A 17,700-nucleotide genomic window follows, 5' to 3' on the forward strand; every position below is an offset into this window, starting at 1 on the left:
ACACCCAATGCACTGACCAATAAAGGCAAGCATACCAAACCCCTTCTTCACCACCCTGTCTACCTGCGACTCTGCATTTATGAATCTTTGAGCCTGCACAGTTTTGTTCATCAATACTCCGCAGACCCCTACCATTAATTGCGTATGTTCTGACCTATTTTACTTGACCAAAATGCAACACTTCACATTTATCTAAATTTAACTCCATCTGTCACTCCTTGGCCCATTGGAACCTCCGATTGACGTCCCATTGTACTCTGAGGTAAACCTTGCTGGCCACTGCATCTCCAATTTTAATGTCATCTGTAAACACAATAAACAGGCAAATATTCACCTTCAAATCATTGATATAAATAATGAAAAGTAGTGGATTCAGCACTGTTCCTTGTGGCACAACACTGGACATAGGCCTCCAGTCTGAAAAGCAGTCCTCTACCACCCTCAGCCTCCTATCTTCACTCTAATTTTGAAGTCATTTGGCTAGCTTATCTTGGATCTATTTATGACCTAACCTTACTAACTTGTCTGCTATGCGGAATCCTGCCGAATGCCTTGCTGAAGTCTATATGGACAGGATCTACCACATTGCCATCACCAATCTACTTTGTCAACTCTTCACAACACGCAATGAATTTTGTTAGAAATGATTTCCCATGAACAAAGCCATGTTAATTATCCTTACTCATTTGTTACTTTTGCAAATACATGTACATACTACGCCTCTCAATGCTCTCCAACAACATGGCCACCACTGACGTCAGTCTCTCAGGTCTATAGTACAGGACATTATTCCCTTTCCTCGTCCAATACTTCCGCTGCTCACTGCAAATATTAGTGTAACCAGTTTGGTGAAATGATCAATAATATAGGTCTCAGACTGGGTCAGGGTTAAGAACAAGTCAGCAGGATTCTTTAATCTGGTAAAAGTAGCAAGTTTATGACCCAGACAAAGTTGCTCAAACTTCGATGGCAAGATAAATGACAATCAGTTTGGATATTGCAAATCGGTACGCCAATGTTTTCCTTTCGAAAAATACTGACACATTGCACACATTTGATGACAAACTGAAAAATAAAATCTCTGCAGAACGTTAACTTTAAAGAACTTTGCCCAAATATTAGTTGAACTCATGACAAAAGGAAACACGAGTGATTATCCCAAACATCATTCAGCTTTTGGAGCTATTCTGCTCTTACATGCTGCTGGTAATGGGATTACTTCCTGGAACAGGTTGGTTTAGCTGAATTCCCTTTACTTCAGGCAGTGTAGCGATTCCAGTGAATCCTCGTCAGGAATCCTCCAGCAGTGGTGAAAACGACTGGGGAGTTCTCAGCTCACACACATTGTTGGGAGGAGGAACACGGAGAGAGTGGGAGCGACAGGCTGTTCCTTCTCAAGAAGATTACAATTTCTCCCTCTCTGAGTTGAATCACACAATAACGTTATCCGGCCCCAAACTGGACCAAATGAGGTCACTTTGAACAGTGTCTGAACTGTACGACTCCATCACATTCCCTGTTCCATGTAGGTACATCATTGTTGCTGTTGGACACCCAGCCATTTCTGTCGGAGCAAATAGCACTACTAGAATTGAAGATGTGTTTATATGTTCCTGTATACTTTTAAAATACAACTTGAAATATCTTCACAATATCTGCATTTCAATGAATGCATCTTATTCTTAAATTAGCTCCCCAGTCTTATTCTCCCAGAGAAGATAAAATATTCATCAGGTATTCACTAGCTCAAAATCTTATGTGGTCAATAAAAAAACATTTCTCATTCTCAGTCCTAAACTCCTAATCGTACAGAACATAATGCCTTCATCGCAAGAGCAAGTAAAGAGAAACATCTTTGAAAAGTTTCAAAAGCAATTTGTTTTTTCACTTCAGTGGAATTACAGCCTTGCACAGTACATCAGATATGGTCTGAGCAACGGCCTGTACAGATGCAGTAAATCATCCTTAAGATCAGACCCAATGCTCTTTGCACGAAAAAGTATCATTTCATTTAATTTTCAAATCACGTGCTGCATGTACAGACTAATTTGATGTGATTGATGTACCAGGACACACGAATCCCTTTGTACCACGGAGTTCTGCAATCTGCCTCCAGTTATATAATTTACGGTTGTTTTATTCGTCCTCAAAAACACAGACTTCCCGTCACCCACATTGTACAGTTTTTTTGGTGAAGCTTTACTCACTGCCCTGCCCCGTCTGTATCCCATTGCAGACGCTCTGCCCTCCCCTGTCTATATCCCATTGCAGACGCTCTGCCTCCACATGAAACCTTATTGAATGACTATCCTGCTGTATGAGCAAACTGAGCTTCAATCCATTTAGCCCCTTCTTCCAAACCATTAATCTGGATTGTAAACTGTTGTTGACCTCACACTGATTCCTGAGGAATTCCACTAGTTATAGCTTTCCAACCTGAAAATAAGTCATTATCTCGACACGGTATTTCGGGGTAGCGGACCAGGGCTCTCCTGTTCCTGTTTAACAGTCTAGAAAGGTTGTGTGGCCTCGTGCTATACTGTGGAGCTGATTGTTGATTTGTTTCTGATCTCAGCGATCCTCCACTCGGGCCATTTGTTGTCAGATGATCAGGTGGAGTTCGTACTGTCAATGATCCTGATCCCTGAGAGTTTAAAAGATGAGCACAGAATATAGACTAACATTTGCGGTGATCGCTACCCGATGAAAAATGCTGTCTTTCTTTTGCAACGATAGAACCATCTGCAGTGTCAGTCATGTGCTCAATTTTAACGTGCAGACACTGAGGAGGGTGGATGAGTTCCTATTAGTCTGATGAAAATGGGACCCTTTAACAACACAACCAATAATCTTCATAATTAATTTCATTTTTGGCTGTTGTGTTGAAAAATTGCTGCAGTTACTACACATTAAAATAAGCGATTGTCTTTGACAGATGACCGTATAGAGGTTTATAAAGTCATGAGGGGCATGGATATGGTAAATAGGCAAGGTATTTTCCCTGGGGTAAGGGAGTCCAGAACTAGAGGGCATAAGTTGACGGTGAGTGCAGAAATACACAAAAGTGACCTAACAGGCAACGTTTTCATGCAGAGGGTGGTACATGTCTGGAATGAGCTGCCAGAGGAAGTGGTGGACGCTGGTACAATTGCAACATTTAAAAGGCATCTGCATGGGTATATGAATAGGAGAGGTCTTGGAGGGATATGGCAGGTGGGACTAGATTGGGTTGAGATATGCGGTCAGCATGGGTGAGTTGGACCGAAAGGTCTGTTTCCGTGCTGCACATCTCTTGGACTCGATGACTCTATGGCCTAGTCTTCACTGTTCCGTGGGGATGAGAATACCACAGACAGCACAACCCTAAGAAGATAGGAACATCCTTATCTCAATCATAAATGGGGAAACCTCTAAATTTAAAAGTATATGAACCTCACAGCAAGTCAGCTTCCCATTTTAAAAATGAGGGCACAACCTATAGGAAATACATAGACCATTCAGCCCCTCAAACCAATCCCACATTCCCACTGACTCTGTTCAGTGAAGTGTTTATCAAAATCGGCCTCCACTGTTGTCTTGGTTAGACATGTCAGATAGCGTAACCATACAGCGTATGAAATTGGTGCAGAACTGGACTGTTTGGTCCAGCAAGTCTGATCTGCTATTCAATCATGGCTGACATGTTTCTCAATAAAATTATCCTGTCTTCTCACTGTAACCTTAATCCCCTTATCAATCAAAATGTATCTATCGCTGTCTTAAAGGCAGACTGTGTCTGTGTCTCTATGTCTGTATGTGTATATGTGTTTCAGCTTATTGGCAGGAGGCAGAGGGTAGTGGAGGCAAGTTGTCTTTTGGACTGGAGACCTGTTACCAGTGGCGTTCCACAGGGATTGGTGCTGGATCCACTTTTGGTTGTCATATCAGTGGCATTGATGAGAATTATGCAATGTATGGTGAGCAAGTTTACAGATGACACCAAGTTTAGTTATATAGTGGAAGGTGAAGAAGATCATATAAGATTGCAAAGAGATGATTTTTAATTGGATCAATGAATCATAGAAATGTACAGCACAGAAACGGACACTTTGGTCAAATTCATTCTTGCCAACCAGATGTCATAAATTATCTTAGTTTCATTTTCCAGCATTTGTACCATATCCCTCTAAACCATTCCAATTCATGTCCCCATCCAGATGCGTTTTAAATGTCGTAATTTGTACCATCCTTCACCACTTCGTCTGGAGCTCGTTGCATACACATACCACCCTCTGTGTGAAAATGTTCCCCTTCGGTCCTCTTTATATCTTGTCCATCTCACCTTTGTACTATGTCCACTAGTTTTGGGCTTCCCTACGCTGGGGTAAAGACCCTGAATAATCACCCTATCTATGGTCTTCATCACTTTATAAACATCTAGAAGGTGCAAATGTGACTCCAATTAACACAAATGGCTGTGTTTTCAGTAAACCTGGGCCTAAATTCTGAAATTCAATATTGACTCCTTTTCCTTCTTCATCACATCCCAATTCTAAAATAATTTTAACAACTTGCTCAGCCACATTATGAAACACCCTGTGGGAGTTTTATCTTGACTCTTGGCCTCAGAGGTAGGGACGCTACCACCATTTGGCAATAATCCGAAAAGCTGCAACATTATTCTCCTGTGTGTTTTTTCATCAGCCTGTTTTGAAATACTGTGACAAACCTCCGTGACAGGCAGGACTTGAATCCAGACATTCTGCTCCAGAGTGAGCGACTTTACTACGCAAGTTCAGGTATTGGAATCTAACCCAGAGCTCTGGCTCAGAGGTATGGGCGTTACCCACGACACAAGACTTAAACCATGCCCAGAATTTGAGTCACATTTTAAATGTCAGCTTTCAGCTCTGTGTGGATTCACTAAAATTTGGTTAACTTTACTGAATTACACATTTGAAAGAATCACATCGTTAATCAGATGAAAGGTACTCAACTCATCTATAATTAAACTGGAGAGGGTTCAGAAAAGATTTACCAGGCTGTTGTTGGGAATGGAGTGTATAAGTTATAAGGACAGGCTGGATGGACTGGGACCTGTTCCACTGCAGCGTAGAAGTTTGAGACAGTATCAACCTTATCGAAGTTTATAAAACAATGTGGGGTATAGATAATGTTGAAAGGCACGTGCCATTTCCTTAGGGTGGTGGATTTAAAGAGAATGGTGTAATCTTAAGATGACAGCAGAACGTTTTACAGATGACGTAGTTTCATAGAGCTGTCCAGCATGGAAACAGACCCTTCTATTCAACTTGACACTGCCAAATAGACGTCCTATATTAATGTAGTTCCATTTGCCTGCATATGGCCCACATCCCCCTAAACTTCCTATTCATGTGTCCATCCAGATGCCTTTTAAATGTTGTAATTGTCCCAGCCTGCACAACTTCCTCTGGCAGCTCGTTACATATAAAGCACCCTCTCTTTGAAAATGTTGCCCCTTAGATCGCTTTTAAGTCTTTCCCCTCTGACATTCAACCTATGTCCACTAGCTTTGGAAAGTGCTATTCTGGGCAAAAGATCTTGGCTATTGACACTGTCCATTCCACTTGTGAGTGTATAAATCTCTATGATTAACTCTCAACCGCTGACGCTCCAGGGAAAATAGCCCCAACATATCCAGCCTCTCCATAAATCTCAAAACATCCAAACCTGGCAATATCTATGCAAATCTTTTCTGAATCCTTTCAGGTTTCACAAATCCTTCCTCAAAAAGCGAGACCATGATTGCATGAAGTATTCAATAATGGCCTAACCAATGTCCTGCACAGCCGCAATATGACATTCCAACACTTACATTCAATGCACTGTCGAACAACAGCGAATCTGAGACTGTAACATGACACACATCTGGAGCAAACGTTACAGAGAGGGGAAACCTGGAAAGAGGGATTAGGAGTGGGGTCACTTCCTGACCCAGCCTGGATTTCCAACTACATTTCCGAAACTACACCTAACCATCTGAGTGGCCTCGATCTGCTCCTGTGAAGCAGGTGTGTTTGTGTGGTTGTGTCTGTGTGGGTGTAGGATTTCTGTGAGTATGTGTGTGTGTGTCTGTGTGCTGCTTTATGTGTGTCTGCGTGTGTGTCTGTTTCTGCGAGTGTGTGTGCATTTGTGTGTGTATCTGTGTTTGACTGCGTGCGTGTGTGTCTGCATAGGTGTGTGTCTGTTCCTGTGAGTGTGTGTGATTGTCTGTGTCTATGTCTGAATCTATGTGCGTGCGTGTGTCTGCGTCTGTGTGTGCCTATTTTTGTGAGAGTATGTCTGTGTCAGTGTGTGTCTGTGCCTGTGTGTGTGTCTATGTATGTGTATGTGTGTTTGTGTGTATGTGTATCTGTGTGTCTGTCTGTGTTTGGATGGTGCTGTGAGCTGCTGCCCTCCCTCTGTCCCTCCCAAACTGAATCTCTGATGATTTTCACCTTCCACTCCCACATGTACAGTGGTGTGGGGAGGCCAGCAGAGATTGACAGCAACAGAAAGCTCAGCAGGTCTGGCAGCATCTGTGGACAAAAATAAAAGGACCCTTCCTCAGATCTCCTGTCGGGGGATATTACATCACTTTAAGTACACACAGATGTACACACACTAATACAGAGACATAGAGACACTCACTAATACACAGAAACAAGTATAGACATGAAGTGTCTTTCAGTATTTCTCTTGCTCCACAGTGCCCTTGTCAATATTTTACGTACTCTGTCTGGTGTGCGTCAGTATTTAAGTCTGTCCTCAGGGAGTGTTTTAGTGTTGCACTTGCTCACAATTGTGAGTGAGTCAGTATTTCTGCGTGGAGTGTGACTGTAGGACAATTTCAATGTTTGCAGATATCAAACCTGGACGAATTATAAAGTGTGTGGAGGACAGTGTGGAACTCTAACAGGACGGTGACACATCGGTGTAGTTTTCAGGTTTATGGCAGATCAGGAACAAATCAGAGCAGTGTGCGGAGATGCACTTTGGTAGGAATAACTCTGAAAGTTAATATAAAGCATTTTGTACCATTATAAAGCGGGTGTAGGAGCAGAGGACACTGGGTGTATATGAGCACAGATTATTGAAGATGTCAGGACAAGTGGGGAGAGTAGAAAATATCACAGGTTAGATTCAGTATCTGAGCTGTTTACAGGAGGAGGTGGAGGAGGGAGCCTCCGTGCTCCCTTCCTTGGAGGTGGTGGTGATGATGTGTTGTGAGCCCACCCTCCTGCCCACCGAGACCGTGGGGATTCCATTTGTACCAGCTCGACACAAAAGGGAGATTGTCTCAGGGGCACGGCTTTTAAGTTGTGCCGGGGGAAACGGAGATGCCAGTGGATTTAAAGTGAGAATTGCCCTTCACTGAACATTGCTCCTTACTCGGTCGGTGGGACATGGATGTTTCAGAATCTCCACACGTGGGGTACGTGTCCTCTCCGGCTCCTACCAGGGTCCTCCCCACATGGCTGGTGGAGGGGGGTGAGGGAACGGATATCGGGCACTCCAGCACCCGGCTTGGCCCTTTCTGTCCCATTCCAGTCTGTTTCTCCTGGAATGGGAGAAAGCGAGGGAGGGAGGGTGGGGGTGGGTGGCCCTTTTGTTTGTGCTGGTATAGGTGGGGATCATAGTGAAGTATCCGGACGGAGTCAGTGCACAATGTTGTAACTATGCCGTGTTATTGGTGTGGGGTTAAAGTGGAGGGGGAGAGAGAGAGAGAAAGAAAGACTGCATGCAGTAGTGAGAGTGGTGGAGCATGAGCCTTGTTCGGGGGTCGGTGCCATAACAGATATGCAGTGAGTGTGAGGGAGCAGAGAGCACACAGTGATACTTATCCTGACAGAACGGGGAAGGTTATTGATGCTTGTCCTGTATTGCTGGACATTTCGTCAGACCACAGATACTACACTGAGCTGGGTGGTGAGCTCAGACCATGCTGGGTGGCCCACTCTGGGAAGAGAATTGCACCAGCCCATTCAACAAGGCTTCCGTGTCTCTGTTGACAAACCGTGGTGTAATTGCCCGTAATCTGCCATGCTCGGGGTAAACTGTGCAGGGCAACTCCAAACGGAGAAAGCACAACCGTGTGCCCATTGGCCTTTTGAAGGTGGCACCAGTACCAGGGATCACGAAATATTTAGAGTCATGCGGGCATTGGTGAGTACCTCCAACCATGAAGGAAATCGAGCTGGCATTGAATGCGAGGGACGCCATGGGATGGAGTAGGTAGTCAATGAGCTGGGTTTGATGGGATATCACCAGGAAACTAGCTCAGTCTCATACAGACAATCCTTCTGCCATACTCAGTGAAAATGTCACTGTAACAAATTATTGTTAGATTCAGCCCAATGTGTCGAAGACTCTGCTGACCTACTCACAGTTACAAAGCTGCAGAACAACTGCTCATCCAATACTCTCCATCATCTGAACTCACCAATATCCCATTCACACATAATTCCTGGAAACACTGGCTCATGTTGCAGGATACTGTTGAAAAGTCTTCATTTCAGCATTCTGGATTCTGTGAACACATCCTTCCATGACATTGCCTCTCAATCTCGCTCTCTCTGTCTATTCCCCAAAGCCTTCACATTTGTTGATACTTAAATTGATTCCCCCGCCATCTCTCTCTGGCAGTGAGTTTCACACCCACAACACCCCTGTGTCATGCCACAATGTAGATATGGAGCAGAAAATGGAAGGGAGCTGCACATCCTGTCACTTCCAGCATGGGCTACAAGTTTCCCTACGCTGGGCAGTGATCTAACACAATGTTACTGAACAATGCGCTGGGATGGTGGACTCAGTTCCACACCCTGGTCGCATATCTCATCTGGGTTTATGGATCAATGCACGACTGTGGTCTGCGTACCTTTCCACTCTGGGTAGATTGTCATTGTATTGCACAGTACACCAGTCCGGTTTGCACAGTGCTCACTGCTGAACACATATCTCATCTGGGTTTATAGATCAGTGCACTACTATAGTGTGCGCAGTGTTCCGCTCTGGACTGATTGCAGGGTGATGTTCAGCAACAAACTAGCCTGGTCTGCGCAGTTCTCCTTTCCAAACGGATATCTCCTCTGGGTTTATGGTGTCTGGTCTGGTTCGGTGAGGTGAACTGAGAATATGCCTTTATTTTTGTTCACAATCATTTGATTGGACCCTCCAAATTCTGACTCCTCCGGCCAGTCCCATTCTTCAGTCTACCTCCATCGTTTGCCAACATGTTGTCGATGAGTAATTGTCCCGTTTTAATGTGAACAACTGTTCTCTCTATTTCTCTGGTCTTTGGTCTTGCTCACCCTGGAGCATCGGGATTCACCGCAATAAACCTCAGTAAGGTCACTACTCAGAAACAACACTCCAAGGAACATAGCCCCTGCCCATTCATACTCTCCGTGTAGCTCAAGATCACTCGCTACCATCACCCTACCCAACACTGTCAATATACTTGGAAAACTTTTCTGCACGCTTTCAAATTTAACAACATCTTGCCTACAGCAGTGAGAACAGAATTAAAAGCAGTATTACAGAAGTGGCTGAACCTAGTGCGTAGGCGAAAGTGAGTATTACAGATGCAGGAGATTGGAGTCGGGAGTGTAGTGCTGGAAAAGCACAGCAGGTCAGGCAGCATCCGAGGAGAAAGGAAAACCGATGTTTCGGGCAAAACACCCGATTCGTGATGAAGGACTTTTACCCAAAAGGTCGAAATTTTCTGCTCCTCGGATGCTGCCTGACCCATTGTGCTTTTAGTTCACCATTCTCTGCACCCAGTGTATATTCCACATGCCTCCTTCTTCAAAGACAGCAATTTCTCCCCCCACGTGGTCGACGGTGCAATCCAAAGCATCTCATCCACTTCCCGTAACTCTGCCTTCAAATTTTGGCACTCCAAACTCAATAGGGAAAGAACACTCTGTTCCTCACCTTCCATCCCACCAAATCTCCAGATACAATGCATTATCGTCCCCCATTTGCACCACCTACAAACAGACCCCACCACCAGGAATATATTTCCCTCCCCACCCCAATCTGCATTCGATAAAGAACATTCCCGGCACGAATCACTTGTCAGGTCCACGCCACCCAACAACCCACCCTCCACTCCTGGCACCTTCGCATGCAACCACAAGATTTGGAAAACCTGCACCCACACCTCCCCCTCACCTCCGTCCGAGACTACAAAAGGATCCTTCCACATTCTTCAGAGTTTTACCTGCATTTCCACACACGTCACCTACAGTATCCGTTGCTCCTGATGTCTCCTCTACATTAGGGAGACAGGACGCCAACGTGTGGAACACTTCAGAGAACATCTCTGGGACACCCGCGCCAAACAACCCCACTACCCCGTGGCTGAAAACTTTGACTCCCGCTTCCACTCCACCATGGACATGCAGCTCCTCGGCCTCTTCCACCGCCAAACCTTATACACCCGACTCTTGGAAGAAGAAAGACTCGTCTTCTGCCTTTGGACCTTGGAACCACATGGGATCACTGTGGATTTCACCAGTTTTGTCGTTTACCTTCCCTCCAACTTATCCTAGTTCCAACCTTCCAACTCAGTACCGCCGGATGACCTGCCCTACCTGTCCATCTTCCTTTCTATCTATCCGCTTCACCCTTCTCTCTCACATATTACCTGCAACCCCAACTTCATAAACATTTCACATTCTCAGCTATCTTCCCCCAACCCCACCTATTTTCCATTTATTTCCCAGCACCCTTGGGCCACAACCCTCATTCCGATGAAGGGCTTACACAAGAAATGTCACTGCTCCTCTGATGCTGCCTGACCTGCTGTGCTTTTCCAGCATCACCTTCTCTACTCTGATCTCCAGCGTCTGCAAACCTCACTTTCTCTCTTGAGTTAATGTATTCAGAAATTTCCCCACCAGACATTTCTTGCAGCTAATCTGTTATCTTATCCCTGTAGCTTTATAAACAGAGTAGGACATATACAGCCCTGCAGTGCTCTGGTAAAACTCCCACATTCAAGGAAAAAGTAAAAAAAAATCGAAAGATTTATAGTCCGGCCATCTGTAACCCTCATCCATTCCATCGAGATCGAGTAAATAATCCCTTTTATTATGATATGGAATGTAATGTAAGGAAGGGTTTAACTTTCCCTGTTTGTTTGGTGACTATGATTAATGTCAGTCGCCATATATTCTAATTATTCCAGTGGAAAGTTCCCATCTCTTAATGATATATGGGCTTCGTTCAATGTGCTATCCCATAGTATGAGTGGGATAATCACCGACAGCATTAACAGGGATCAGCAGCTCCAGATGGAGAAGGGGAGGAGAGATCATAATCTGAGAATGTTAGACTTGAATGTTACAACAATGGATAAGAATCTGATAACATTAAACTGGAATGTTCCAACAATGGATCAGAATCTGAGAACCGGAGTTTGGAATCTTCCAACAATGGATCAGAATCTGAGAATATTAGACTGGAATATTCCAAAGATGGATCAGAATGTGAGGACATTAGACCGCAATGTTCCAACAATGTATCAAAATCTGAGAACGTTGGACTGGAATGTTACAACAATGGACAGGTTTCTTTCTACATATTTCTACAGCGATTACGCTGGTTTCTTTCTACATATTATGATTTAATTTATAGACCTATTATGCTCTTCTCATTATTCAGTGTTTTTATTATCCTCTCCTGACTACCGTTTGTGTCCCTGGTAAGTCTCACCATCCAGATATTTTTCTATAAACTAGTTATGACTGCATTACTGTTATTTCATGTAGTCTTCACTCCTTGCCACTATTATTGTTCATGTTGAGACACTGAATCCACACATTCACTCTGCAGATCACGACTAACGGCACCAGTGAACTTGTTCAATTACTGTCTCCCTTCTTGATTCAGACTGTTACTCAAGGGTCTCTATGTTGACCTACTCACTTTCAGATGTGAACCATTGTCTCTCTGCCCTTTTTATTTCAGTATTGGGAGGGTGGAGGCCATTGTCCTCTATTATGTTTACAAAATCTGTTTCCTTCCTGGAACTCCATCCCATCCGTGGCGAATATTTTTGTGGGAACTGGGCATTGCTGGCTGGCCAGCATTAATAGCCCATTCCTAGCTGCCCATGAGAAGGTGATGGGGAGCTGGCCTCTTGAACCGCTGCAGTCCACTTGCAGCGTTAGGGAGGAAATTCAAGGATTCTGACCCAATGACTGTGAAGGAATAGCGGTATATTTGCAAGCCAGGGTAGTGAGCGGCTTGGAGGGGAACATGTAGGTGGTCATTGAAACAGACGAATCTCAAGTTTGGTGACCCCTTTGGCCATGATTTGATTTCTGGCATCATGCCCTGATCATTATTAACTTTATCTATTCGGTGCTCCAGATTGTACTTCACTGGCTTAACCCATCTGCTGTTTGAACCTTGAGCTGTGAAGTACAGATTTAATGATGACAATAATCTGCTGCTGACACTGTCGGGTTGGAACCTGCAGAAACAAAACTGATTCGAACTCACACCAAAATTTCATCCATCTGGTATTCCTGTGCACGCTGAGCTATATCGCTATGGTGTCTGGCAATGTATTTATTTTAATATTCTCAAGCTCTTTAACTCATCTGTCCATGAAACGTCCCTCGGTCTCTCTGTGTCGATTATCCCAATCCCTGCCAGTGGGTCATAGTTAACCTGGTTTCCTTTAAGTGTATTTTTACTCATGCAATGATTTTCACATGCAACCACCCCAACACCACACACACACACACACACACACACACACACACACACACACACACACACACACACACACACACACACACACACACACACACACACACACACACACACACACACACACACACACACACACACACACACACACACACACACACACACACACACACACACACACACACACCTTATACTGGTCATATGGAGATAGAAATCTTCCCCTGCTGTGTGTATTTGGTGTGTGTACCGTTCCTATATGATAGTAAACGTTTCCAATACTCTTCATGCTGGGCAGATAATCCAGATTACAGAGTCGTACACGAGCATGGCCTGCACAGCTCTCCGTGTTAGTCTGTCATCTTCTCCCAGTTTGAAGTGTTATGTGAAGGAGATTTAGAATTTGATGAAACAAACCATTTCAGCTGTTCGGAAAATACCTTTACTCAATGTTCTCATTATTGTAATTTTGCTCTCTAATGAGTCAATCCTACATTTAGTCCCAATACCCAGTCTTTTTCTCATGATTTCCACAACATCTTCTCAGTTAATTAACTGCCTTTTTCTGTCTTTAATGTGAATCTTTCTGTCCCTCTGTAATTTTCCCTGGCCTTTGCCTCTCTAGTGTATCGAGTGCTGGCATTGTGAAGCTCAGAAACAGTGAAATGGTGTGTCTTAGCTTGTTGTTCACTTCTGAAAATGTGTTGCAGGAAAAGCGCAGCAGGTCAGGCAGCATCCGAGGAGCAGGAGAATCGACGTTTCGGGCATGAGCCCTTCTTCTTCCTGAAGAAGGGCTCATGCCAGAAACGTCAATTCTACTGTTCCTTGGATGCTGCCTGACCTGCTGCGCTTTTCCAGCAACAGATTTTCAGCTCTGATCTCCAGCATCTGCAGTCCTCACTTTCTCCTGTTGTTCACTTCCCACTGTATTCCATGTGGCGCTCCATGTCGGGGGTGAGGGTGTGTATCGGGCAGATGTTCATTTCCTGGTGTGCCCCATGTTCTGCTCCATGTTACATAGGGGTTTAAGCGGCTTTGAAAGATGGTCTGTGCCTGTCCACTGAACGTCTGACGTCTGTGTTTGTCCCTCTGAGTTCATTGTGTGGTCAGTAACACGAGGAAGCCGCTAGGGTATTATTGTAAAGGACCAGGTATCTAACATCTCTGACAATGCTCGCCCTTAAAAAAAAGGCTATTGCCTCGTTTTCTTTAAAGAAATATTTTAAAAGCCGAACTGCGTACTGCAAACGACTGAAGTAAATAACTTATAAGGCTTTTCAGGTTTTTTAAAAAGTACATATTGATAACAATGGCCAGATCTCACGGACCTGGCTTTCCAGTTTTTCTGAGCTATAACAGTCACCCGGTGCTTGCAGTCGGAGATAGGTTGGATTCTTTCAGTAAATGATCCTTCACTGCAATTCTCTCTGAAATCTGTCTTGATGCTGTTTCCTCCTGGATTGGAGAACTGCATGCAAGACGGATTGGCCTTGGATGTGTCTTTTTGCCAAGAGTGAGATTATGGGGTGTTCGTACATTGAAACAATTCATTAGTAGATGGTACAGTATCTATTAATCTGTTAAGGTTTCCAGTAGTTGAGTTATTCTAAACTCCCCTTCTATGTATTTTTATTAGAGTGTTTAAATAAATTGTGTTTTGCTTACAGTTGATTGGTTTGACCAACCGCATCACATCTGGAACACCCATTTCACATCTGTCTTTACTATAAAGTAGTGGGGCGGCACGATAGCTCAATAGTTAGCACTTCTGACTCACAGAACCAGGGAGCCAGTATCAATTCCTGCTTTCGAATGTGTGGAGTTTAAACATTCTCACTGTGTCTGCATGGATTTCCTTTGGGTGCTCTGGTGTCCTCCTACAATCCAAGGATGTGCAGGTCAGGTGAATTGGCCGTGCTAAATTGCCTATAGTGCTAGGTGCATTAGTCAGGGTTAAATATGTGTTAGGGGAATGGGGTTGGGTGGTTTGGTCTTTGGTGTGGACTTGTTGAGCCGTAGGGCCTTTTTCCATTCTGTTAAGAACCTAACCGAAGACAACGTTGGCGACCAGGCATTGTGCTCCGATCCATAGCAATCTGGGGACACTTGCCCGGTTCGAAATCTATAATTCCAGATCGGGTTCAGGATTAGAATCCCTACAGAGAGGAAGCAGGCCATTTGGCTCAACAAGTCCACACCAACCGTCGGAAGAGAAAACTATCCAGAGGCATTCCCCTCCCCTATTACACCATATTTACACCTGACTAGTGCAACTAACCTACACATCGCTGAACAGTATGGCAAATTTAACTTCGCCATTTCGCCCAACCTGCATATGTTTGGACTGTGGCAGGAAAATGGAGCACCTGGAGAACACGCACAGGCGAGAATGTGCACAGGGAGATTGTTGGGCTCAAGCGCAGCGTCTTGTAATTGTTAGTTTCTTTTGGTCTGGATATTGAATTCGGTTGCTTTGTACAGTGCTTTGTGTAGTAATGGCTACTTCTGCCTGTAAGACTCCTCTGGGTGTGGAAAAAATGAAGTTGTAGATTTCACAAAAGGTGAGGAAGACAAAGCTGTTAGAATTGGCAGAGAAGCTGGAGTTGGGTTTGTGTTTGTCAGTGAGAAAAGGAGATATAATTACAGCTGTAGTTTGGCATTCAATTTTTGGTGTAAACAACATCAGAAACTTTGGAAATACTTAGAATCCAATTGCAAATGAGGCAGCTTCAACACGAAAAGGAATTGAAACAGTTAGAAATAAGATTAAAAGTAGAATTTAAAGAAACGGAAAGGAAGAAGAAAGACAGAAAAATGAGGATGAAAAGCAGATAGCGAAAGAGTTTCAACTTCAAACGTTAGCAATTTGATAGGAAAGTCGACTTAGCTGGGTGGAGATGAAGGGAGACGGTAGGCTGGATGAGGAGGATAGTGAGGATGAGAAACTCTATAGTAGCCAAAGGACTGATGGGGATCGGTTCAAATATGTACAGGCATTGTCGAAATTTGGTGAAAAGGATGTAGAAGTCTTTTCAATTTCATTTGAGAAAGTGGCTATACGGATGCAATGGCCACTGACAATGTGGGTTTACTTAATCCAACCAAAGCTGGTCGGTATAAGGTGTGAGGTATTTGCATTTCTATCGGAAGAGATATCTGGAGATTATGAGGAGGTGAAGAAAGACATCTGTAGTTCCTATGAGCTTGGACCAGAAACAGCAGACAGTGTTTTAGAATGTAAAATAGCGTCCCTGGTGAAACGTGCATTGAGTTTGAAAGGATTAAACAAAGTAATTTTGAAAGCTGAGTGAGGGTATTAAAAACAGAGCAATCTATGAGATTCCTAGGGAGATTCTTACTTTGGAGGAGTTCAAAAACTCACTTCCAGCAGTCGTGAGATTCGTGGGGAAGAGCAGAGAGTTAAAATGGCATGATTATAATCTGAAATGGCTAATGATTATAAGTTGATCCTTAAATCAAAGTTTGGCTTCCGGGAGGGCTTGAGAAGAATGTGCATGATCTTAAAATATATATCTGTGTGTAAGGTTTGGTGGCGTCGGCCAGGAGTAGCAAGTAAACAGGTTACAGCATTAAGAGTTACAGAAACATGTAAATCCTTTCAGCTGAGACATGATGAGATATGTCATTGAGAAGGACTATGATGGAGATGAGAAGTGCTCCATTATGTTTGGAGTTTCCTGTGACAACGTCACTTGTGACATATTTCACAACTGGGAAGGAGGCCTTGAGTTTGGTATTGACGTTACAACATTTCAGCATTTAAGTTGCCAATAGCGTGTCAAGACAAATATATATATTGATCATAACGCCTGAACGTTTTTGGACAAATTTAAGGAGAAAATTTCCAGTCTGATCAGACAGAGGTTATTATTGTTGCCATTCAATTTGAAAGTTATACAGGTGACAGGACGAGAACCCCTACTTGCTGACAAGTTGTGGAGACTAAGATGAAGAAAATCAGAGGCGATCTGTGGCAGAAGTAAATTGACTGAAATAGAATATAGTTTTAAATGTTTGCATGCTTTGTGGCAATGTAATATGTTTGTATTGCAGTCTACTGAAACAGTAAGAATAAACGGTTTAAAATGAGGCCATCTTTGAAAATTGATGTTTTATTTTTCATTTTAGAAGAGTTATTTTCTCTTGTTCTTTTTTGAATAAAGGTTTTAAAGGCAGAGATCCTGTACTGCCACCTGAAAACAGCTTAAGTAAATAACTGAGAAGGCCTTTAGGTTTCATGAAAACGTTGGTAACAATGGAAGGGCAGCGGCCAGCTCTCCCAGACCAGGTTTTCTCGTTTTGTTTTTAGCTGCAGCATTCAGAAGCTGCTTGGGATCCCAGAAGGGTTGGAAGTTCCAATACATGATCCCCAGCTGCTATTCTCTCTGAAAACTCCCTTAAAGTTGATTCCTCCTGGATTGGAGAACTGCACATAAGATTCTGTGTTTGAATTTACCTTTTTGCCAAGGGATGTGTTTTTGGGATGTCCCTGTATTAGCGCAGTTAATTAATAGAAGGCACTGTATCTAATGGTAACATAGGTGTTCCAGTAGAGAAGCTATCCCAAATTGTTCTTCCCTTTGATTGTGTCTTAATTGGAGCTTTTGAATGGATTACATTTTGCTTAATGTTGAGTGGAGTGACCAGTTGCAACACATCTGGAAGACACAGTTAAATCTACATTTAAAATAAGGGAAAGTTAGGATCGAGGCTGCCCACTTAAAATATTTTGACGGGGACTGGTCAGGGCCATAACACTTGTAGCTGAGGGGCTTCCGACTGTCTCCTGCTTTTGCAAAGTAAGTGGCAGTGTTGAGAATGGTTTTCTGGAGGTTGTGCTGTGAGCTGCCTCAGATATTCAAAGAGACCTAAGGATTTGGTGACCTAACTCTGGATGGAGCATGGGGACTGTAGTTACAACATCTGGGTCTGGAACATGAAAAGCAAATGGAG

Source organism: Chiloscyllium plagiosum, unplaced genomic scaffold (assembly GCF_037043375.1).
Source record: "Chiloscyllium plagiosum isolate Xiang-an unplaced genomic scaffold, Cpla_swu_hap1 HiC_scaffold_45, whole genome shotgun sequence".
NCBI lineage: Eukaryota > Metazoa > Chordata > Chondrichthyes > Orectolobiformes > Hemiscylliidae > Chiloscyllium > Chiloscyllium plagiosum.